Below are 8,492 nucleotides of genomic sequence, written 5' to 3' on the forward strand. Positions count from 1 at the left end.
AGGAGACACCGAGTCTGAGAGAAAGGCAGGAGAGCAGAAAGGAGAGCCTGGGACAGATGCGTCAGTGTGCAACAAGAACCGTGGCCGGAACTGCGTGGGTGGCGCGAGCCTGTTGGCCGCCCTGGGGCAGCCTTTCCGTTGATAACCTGAGCTGTGGGCGAGGCGCTGGGCGCCCCATTCCTTGCCTTCCTCCTTCTGTTCTTGTTCTTGGGTACCACGATTCAGCGGTTCCAACACTGCGCCTGCGCTCAGAAAACGGCCCACCTGAGAGCACTGGAGGAAATCCAAGGCCACATAGCGCCCGCGATCGTTCATGCCATGAATGAACTCTCTCTTGCGAAAAGAGGAGAGACCCTGTTCCCCAAAAAGTTAGTGAGACGTTTGCTTCAAGATTTAAATAGTACCTTCGGGCAAATGTAGGCAGTTATAGCTCTAAAGGGAACCGATGAATATGGCCAACAAGCTGGTGTGGTTACCACTATTGACCACTCTTCAGTCAGTAGCTCGTCCGAGCCTTGTGTGTCCTCTGCCTGCGCCAGCATTCAAACCTGCACATCTGGGTTATTCTGCAGAGACCCACATCCCTGTCACTTTTAAATGCGACCTCTTTGGGTCGCTCCCAGAGGGCTTTTAACGTCTCATCCTTTGCCTTATACAATAGGCTCCTGTATTAAGGCTTTTACCCCACCCCCACCATCACCCCTAGTAAGCTTGTAAGTTCCCTTATGATGGGTTAAGTTTTTGTATAACCAACACCTGCCTAGTAATAGACCCTAGCAAGAGGTAATGAATCAAAACCGTTCTGGTGGCTGGAAAGATGGCTCAGGGGATAGAGACACTTCAAAGAAACCTGAGCCCCATCGATGGAGCCTTCCAAAGGCGTTGTCTCAACACACACACACACACACACACCCTGCCTTACCCCCAACACCGAATAAATAAATGTTACAAAATGTTTTGAACAATTGATAAAAGCCATGGGCACAGAACTGACCCCATCAGCTGGTTGTCCGTGCAAGGAGGCCAAGGCTTTTCAGGTTTTTATTTTTCATCACCTACCTCAAATAGAGGCTAGAACATTTAATCAAGGTGTGTCTCATCTAAAAGCTTTTCGTCATTCCAAACCATTAAACATGTCCCTAGATTACCCTGGCAAAGTTAACACAGCGCACTGCTCACTAACGGGCAATGGGCCCCTGGATAGACAGCTTCGTCTAAAGACCCTCAGCTGGGAGACGACTCGGATGATACTGCTGAGGAGCCCAGGTGTGGTTCCAACACAGCCTCTCTTTTTTGCTGGCAGCAAACCTGTTGGTGCCACAAAGAAGATGGCAACAGTGCCAGCAAAGTGTTCCAACTAGACCTGTTGGGCCGTTTCTGCCTGCTATCGCTCACTGTCTCTTATCTTCATTCGACTGCTATCTTGGTAGGAGGAGCTCAGCATCAGCTGAAAGGGAACTTGAAAAGGCCGATGTTCTCCAGCCCAGCCTTGAGCAAACTCGCTAAAGCACCCCAACAAAGGATGCTTTGTAACCATGTGCCGGCTGAGACACAGCCCTTCCTCCACCTAGATCTCTGCCTTCTCTGGGCCTAGAAAAATAAAGCCCAGAGGACACAGTAAGTGATGTGTGAAGGAAAGAGGCCATCTGAGTCTAACTTGAACATCTGAGATCAGGGAAAGGATTTTCTCTCTCTAAACAGCACTGAACAAATTTAAGGACAAACAAGACGAGGACTGGAGAAAGGAGCGGCTCTGTCTTAGTTAGGGTTTCTATTGCTGCAATGAAACATCGGGACCAAAAAGCAAGTTGGGGAGAAAAGGGTTTATTTGGCTTCTATTTCCATGTCATAGTCTATTCCTGAAAGAAACCAGGACAGGAACTCAAACAGGGCAATTTTTTTTTAAGGTTTTTCAAGACAGGGTTTCTCTGCGTATCCTTGGCTGTCCCGGAGTCGCTTTGTAGACCAGGCTGGCCTTGAGCTCACAGCACTCTGCCCGCCTCTGCCTCCCGGGTGCTGGGATTAAAGGCATGCACCACCATGCCCGGCCCATCTTTGTGATTTTTGATGCCTGTAAGTGTTGCAGTTCTGAAAGGCTTTCCTACACAAGCCGTACAGCTCTGCGCTGGCTATGGGGGAACCTTTCCCAAGGTAAGTGTAACAGTTGTATTCCCCCAGCTAAAGTGTTACAGTTCTGTTCCAGCACCAGGAGACACAAAGTGTCTCACAAAGAGCCCATCTTGGCAATCCCCAGCCAAGGACTACTACAAAGTCACACTGCACAACAAACCTCACACAGGAGATTTATGGGGAGAAGATGAACCCAGGAGGGTGGCTACCTTGGCTCAGGTGGATCAAGAAGCAGCCGATGGCAGGTTTTATATAGGATTGGGAGAGGGTGCTTTTCAGGGTGGCCTGGAACTGGTAGGACTTGGGGGCTTGATCTTAAAGGTTGGATTTTGTGCTTATGGATTGGTGGGGTTCTGTTTCTTGGCCCTAGTCTTGGGGTGAAGTCAGGGTTATGAGGTCAACTTGGGGTCCCGGTGTTTTTCCTTTACCCTACATTTACCCCTTACCCAAAGTCCAATACCCTGCCCTGAGAACATGGGAGTGGGCCCTGATCCAGGACTCTGAGTGAACCTCACCCCAACATCTACCCCATGTATGCCCTGCTGGAACACATGAAGGGGCCAAACCTGCAGATTCAAAGATTAAGAATCTCCTTGACACACGGCAGCAACAGGATATCCAACAGCAGTCCCAGTGAGGAGCCGGTAATGATAATGTAGGCCTCCAACCATACCCATGACTCGTAGCAATGAACATTTGAAAGTAAACATCTGTGGACAAAAGGCTACAGCTTCTGTGACAAGACTGTTTTATTTTACTGGGGGGAGGAGACGGATTTTGGTGTATGATGTGTAAATCATAGACATTCAATAAAAGTATGTAAACATTTTTTCACATGTGGAAAAAAAAGTCCAATAGCAATAAAAATATCATTGTATAAAATATAGGTGCTAGAATACATATGTTTGAAATTTTAGGGAGTTGTATAGAAAATTTTATCCAGTGGGTAGAAAAAAATGGTTGGCAAATAGCAAAGGAAAAACAGCCTGAGGCCCGTGAGAAGGAAAACACTAAAACCAAAACCCAGGCTGAGGCAAAGTGTCAGAAGTTTAAGGTCATCCTTGACTGTCACGAAAGTTCCAGGCCAGCCCCAGACCCTGTCTCAAAAGACACACCAGCCTGGAAAGACAGCTCAGAAATTTAGAGTGCTTGCTGATCTTCCAAAGGACCTGAGTACAGTTCCCAGCACCCAAGTAAGGTGGCTCACTACACCTGTAACTCCAGGTGCAGGGAATACAGCGCCTGTTCCTGGCTTCCATAGGCACCTGCACACACACACACACACACACACACACACACACACACACATGCACACACACACACACACACACACACACACATGCACACACACACACATGCACACACGCGCACAAGTACAGTACGGCAAGGACACCAGTGAGCTGTACGCCCCAGAACTGGAACCCCCCTTTGGCTCCACTATTACTCCAATTTAACCTACATACCTTCTCCCCAGAACAACCCTGCAAATATAGACCTGCTCACCTCTCCCCACACCTTCCCCACAGGGTTCAGCCCACACACAGATCTCCAGGCCTTCCTCCAGCACCTTTGCCGGTGGCCCTCCTGCCAAACTCTTCCAGCACCTTGTAATCCACCTATCCTGAGCCCCTAGAAGTTCTCTGAGAAAATAAAACCATCTCAAGCTTTAACAATTTGGCTTTTTGTTTCTTTCTTTTTGAGACAGTGTCTCCCTACATAGTCCAGGACAGCCTGGAACTGTTGACCTTTCCACCTCCATCTCCCTAGTGCTGGGACTACAGGGATACATTACCACACTTAGTTCTTGACATCTGCTTTTGCCCCCCCCCCAATGACTCAATAAAAAGGACCCCCACCCCCTAAGCTGCCATATGATAGCATGGTCCTAATGAGAAAACTAAAGGGATGACAGATGAGGTCCTCAACTCATGTGGCACTTAGCCATGCCTGGCAGAACCAGCCCTGCCTTACCCCCACCATGGCCTCCTCTCAGGCCTCTACCCTCATCTTTTACAACAACGGGGCAAGCGTCACAGAAGATAGGACCAACGCCCTCATCAAGGAAGCAGTATAAAAGTGGAACTTTGGCACAGGTCCTGGCCGCCGTGAGCACAAGTCTCACGTGTACTGTGCGGATGCCAGGATGTGGCACAGCAGTGGGAGGCCCTGCTGAGAAGACAGCAGAAACAATGAAGAGTCCTAGAGTAGGACGGTGACGAGGGCTTTGACGGTCCTGACCCCTCAAGCCCTGGCTTTGACCCCCAGCATGACAAACAGACAGTGGGTGCTGTGCTGCAAGCCTGTAATCCTAGCGCTCAACGTGTAGAAACAGGACCAACTTAGGCTGCCCTCGACTAAGTGTTGAGTTTGAAGCACTATGTGAAAGCCCCTCTCTCAAAAAAAAAAAAGAGAGAGAGAAACTGAAAGAAGGAGGAGGAAGAGGAGGAGGGGGAGAAGGAGGAGAAGAAGAAGAAGAAGAAGAAGAAGAAGAAGAAGAAGAAGAAGAAGAAGAAGAAGAAGAAAGCTTTAACAGTGAACCATATCTCCAACCCTAGAGGAAAATAAAAATTCTTTTTATTTTACTTCTGTCTTAGGTACTGTTCTATTGCTGTGTTGAAGCACCACGACCGAAGGCAACTTTTAAGAGAAAGTATTTAATTGGGGACTGTCTTACAGTGTCAGAGGTTAGGTCATGACCAGCGTGGCAGAGTAGGTGGGCATGGCACAGCACTGGAACAGTAGCTGTCTTTGCATCCTGATCCACAGGCAGAAGGCACAGAGAGAAAGCAAGAAACCCATACCCAGTGACACACCTCCTCCAACAAGGCCACACCCCTAATCCTTCCCAAACAATTCTACCTACTGGAAACCATTCATTTAAACATATAAGCCTATGGGGGTTGTCCTCCTTTAAACCACTACAACCCATACGCCATAGTCTCATCCCTAGAAAAAAATTCATTTTGTTTTGTTTTTTGTTTGTTTGGTTTTGGTTTTGTTTTTCAAGACAAGTTTTCCCTATATAGCCTTGGCTGTCCTAGACTTGCTTTGTAGACCAGGCTACCCCCAAACTCACAGAGATCCGCCTGCCTCTGCCTCCCAAGTGCTGGGAATAAAGGCATGCGCCACCACGCCCAGTGGGGGAAAGTTTGGTTTGTTTGTTTGTTTGGTTGGTTGGTTTTTTTTTTTGGTTTTTCGAGACAGGGTCTCTCTGTGTAGCCTTGGCTGTCCTGGACTCACTTTGTAGACCAGGCTAGCCTCGAACTCACAGCGATCCGCCCACCTCTGCCTCCCAAATGCTGGGATTAAAGACGTGTGCCACCACGCCCGGCAGGGGGGAAAGTTTTATAATGTATTTATTTATATTTTATGTGTGTGAGTGCTTTGCCTGCACATATGCCTGTGCACTACATGAGTACAGTGCCTGTGGAGCCTTGAAGATGGCATTGGATCCCCAGAAGCTAGAACTAAAGATGGTTGGAGCATCCAGGGCTCTTAACTGCTGAAGCCCCAGCTCATAAGTCTTCCTCTTTCACAGGCCTCTAAGCGCTTTCCCCAACGTGAACCACCTGTAAGGCAACTCCCTGAGCTGTAATGTTCAGCACGTGCGACAGCGCTCCACTGTCACAGGCAACCAGACTCAGCAGCCCCAACAGCACAAGTCACATAAAGAAGAGGAATCCACCTATGCCAGCCCCATTAGGACTGCACTGGCTTCTCTCACTCAGCCTGACCCCACCAGGAAGGGACAAGACTCTGAGCAGATGTGGAAGAGAAGGCTGACTTACACACAGTTACCTATGATAACCAACAGCCCTCAAAGTAGACACACTCAGCAAGATAGACCCTTCCTGATGTGCCCCTGAGGACAGTGGTGGAGAGACATTCTCACAGGGAGCAGAAGCCGGGCATTTTCATGAGACAATGATTTGGCTAGATGTCCGTGGTCATGGAAGAAACAGGATTGGACATTGGAGGCAAGGAAGTCTGCGGGGGGAGGGAAGCATGTGGGCAGACCTTCTTGCTGGGCCACAAATGGTGAAGCTGTGGCCCACGTGGCTGCTTCTAGAAGCCCAGCCTTGGACAACTCTAATAAAGCGGGGAAGGTGACCTGCTCTGTGGACAGCAGGAAGCCTCTTTCCCAGATGCTCTGTCAATGCCGGATGGGCTCGTCTACAAAATGACAGTGGAAGAATGGACAGGGCCCACCATGGGCTCAGAAACGCAGACCAGCACCCTTCATACCTGGCCCAGCTACAGAGGCTTCTGGGCGCCGGTGGAGCCTTTCCATGGCCCCAGTTATATCCTCACGGAAGTCATGGTGTTTTATTACAGGAGTCAACACTCCAGATGAGGATTTGCCTTCCTAGAATACAACACTTCCTGCAAAACCGCCACCCACGGATTTACAACCACCCGATTACACACAGCAGCAGCAGCACTTTGACCAGGGAACTCACCTCACAGCTGCAGGGCAGCAGTGGGCCTGGCTCATTGGCTTCACTGAGCCATGGTCCCACCTGAAGCGGCTGGCTTGACAGAACACTGAAATCACGTTCGAAGATTTAGTTACTGCACCAGAAGAGAATTCCTTGCTATGCCAGGGCAAGGGGCTCGAGGGCTGGCTGTTCCTAGGGTGTTGACTCTTTTTCTATCATAACCAAGGCCAAAGGGCCAGAAAAGGGGCTCCATCTGGGGGTGATTAGTCACTAGTATCCCTAGTGACCCACAAACAAAACTCTGCTTCCTTATTCTCTCCTGGTCAAGAGGTCTTAGTACCTAAGGAAGGAAAACCCATATGAGGATACACAATAGTGACTCCATTGACCCAGAGGGTGACTGTCACCCTGCCACTCGCTCTGGGCTCCTCGTGCCTCTAAATCAGTAGGCAGGAAAGGCCAAGAAAGGGGTTAGGGTGTCCAGTAGTAATGAAAGATCCTATGGGGGTAGAGACTGGACTACTATCTCACAAGACTGAAAAGGAATCATCTGGAAGCAGGACATCTCGTCCATTCCCCCACCCGCTATTAATGTCAACAGGAAGTTAACAACAATGCAATCCACACAGGACCGCCAATAGGGGCACACCTCAAGGAAGAAAGCTGGGACTGCCTCATTGGGTCAAGACCACACCTAGCCGAGTCCTTTGCTGAAGACAAAGGAAATCTGAGCTGTGTGACCGCAGTAAACAGCAGCCACAAGCATGTGACCAGTTACAGAGAGCTGCGGCTGTCCTGTTTCCTATGTATACAGGTGCATTTCCACTCAGGTAAGTTTTCTCCCCTCACACCCCCTTCAGGTAACATAAGCTGTCTCTCCATTAGTATAAAATTTAACTTTGCATTATAGCATTCAGGCTACACACTATCCAGGAAGGACTCGGCGCCCTCTTCTGGGGGTCAGGGTTTCAGCTGTGGCTCCTTTTGGAGATTACGGTTTGGAGAGAGATACATAAAGGTTCTGAGTGGACAATAGGTGGGCTTGGAATGGTTTAATTGTATGCACCGGCCTAGCTGGGCCATTGTAAATAGATATTTAGTCAAATAACTCTGCGTGGTTCTGGAAGGATGTTTTGGATGAGATGAGCATGTCTTTCTGTGTAGTCAGAGCAGGCAGCTGAGGGTGGCTGAAGGTCCTACTGGAACGAAGTCCTATCTCCCTAAGCAAGACCTTGGGAGCGGCCAGGCCTCAGATGCCCTGAGATGCCAGATCAACTGCCCTTCCTTCAGATTTTGGATTCTCCAGGCTCTACTGCTGTATGTACCTGTGTGTGCACATGATCTTCCTCCGCATATTTTACACACATGCACATGCACACTCGAGAAAACCAATAATTGTATTGATTTTTTTCCCCCAAAATTGAATGTATTTTTTTCTTTACTTCATAAATGACAACAGAAACCCATGTAAGCTAGAGGAAGGAGGGACTTAGTAGCTAACATTAAGTGTGAAGACAAAGACACAGCTACACAGAAGCCGCAGTCAAGGCTGGAGGACTCTGTTGCCTCTAACCATGAGGACAGGGAAATGACCTCGGTTCTGGAGCCACATCTGTAGCTTCCACTCCAAGACTGAGGCACCTCCTCCACCCCTGCTTCCTGCCTTCTAGGTAAGGGCTCAAGGCCAGTGTGAGACAGATACTCTACTCCTGTGAAAATGAGGGTTGGGAAACAGTGATTGACAGCTCAATTTTCCAAAGGAAAGGAGGAAGTGTTGCTAAAAGAATAGGGCGGGGGGGGGGGGGGGGGGCAAGAGGCCACAAAGGCTGTCGGCAAAATTATTCCCACATGGCCTTATACATGGACCCTCTGCCCAGCATTTCAACCTTAATGGCTTGTGAAGAATCTGTGACCCTTTACCCT

The sequence above is a fragment of the Acomys minous genome (genome assembly GCF_964271855.1).
Source record: "Acomys minous genome assembly, chromosome: 17".
Taxonomy (NCBI): domain Eukaryota; kingdom Metazoa; phylum Chordata; class Mammalia; order Rodentia; family Muridae; genus Acomys; species Acomys minous.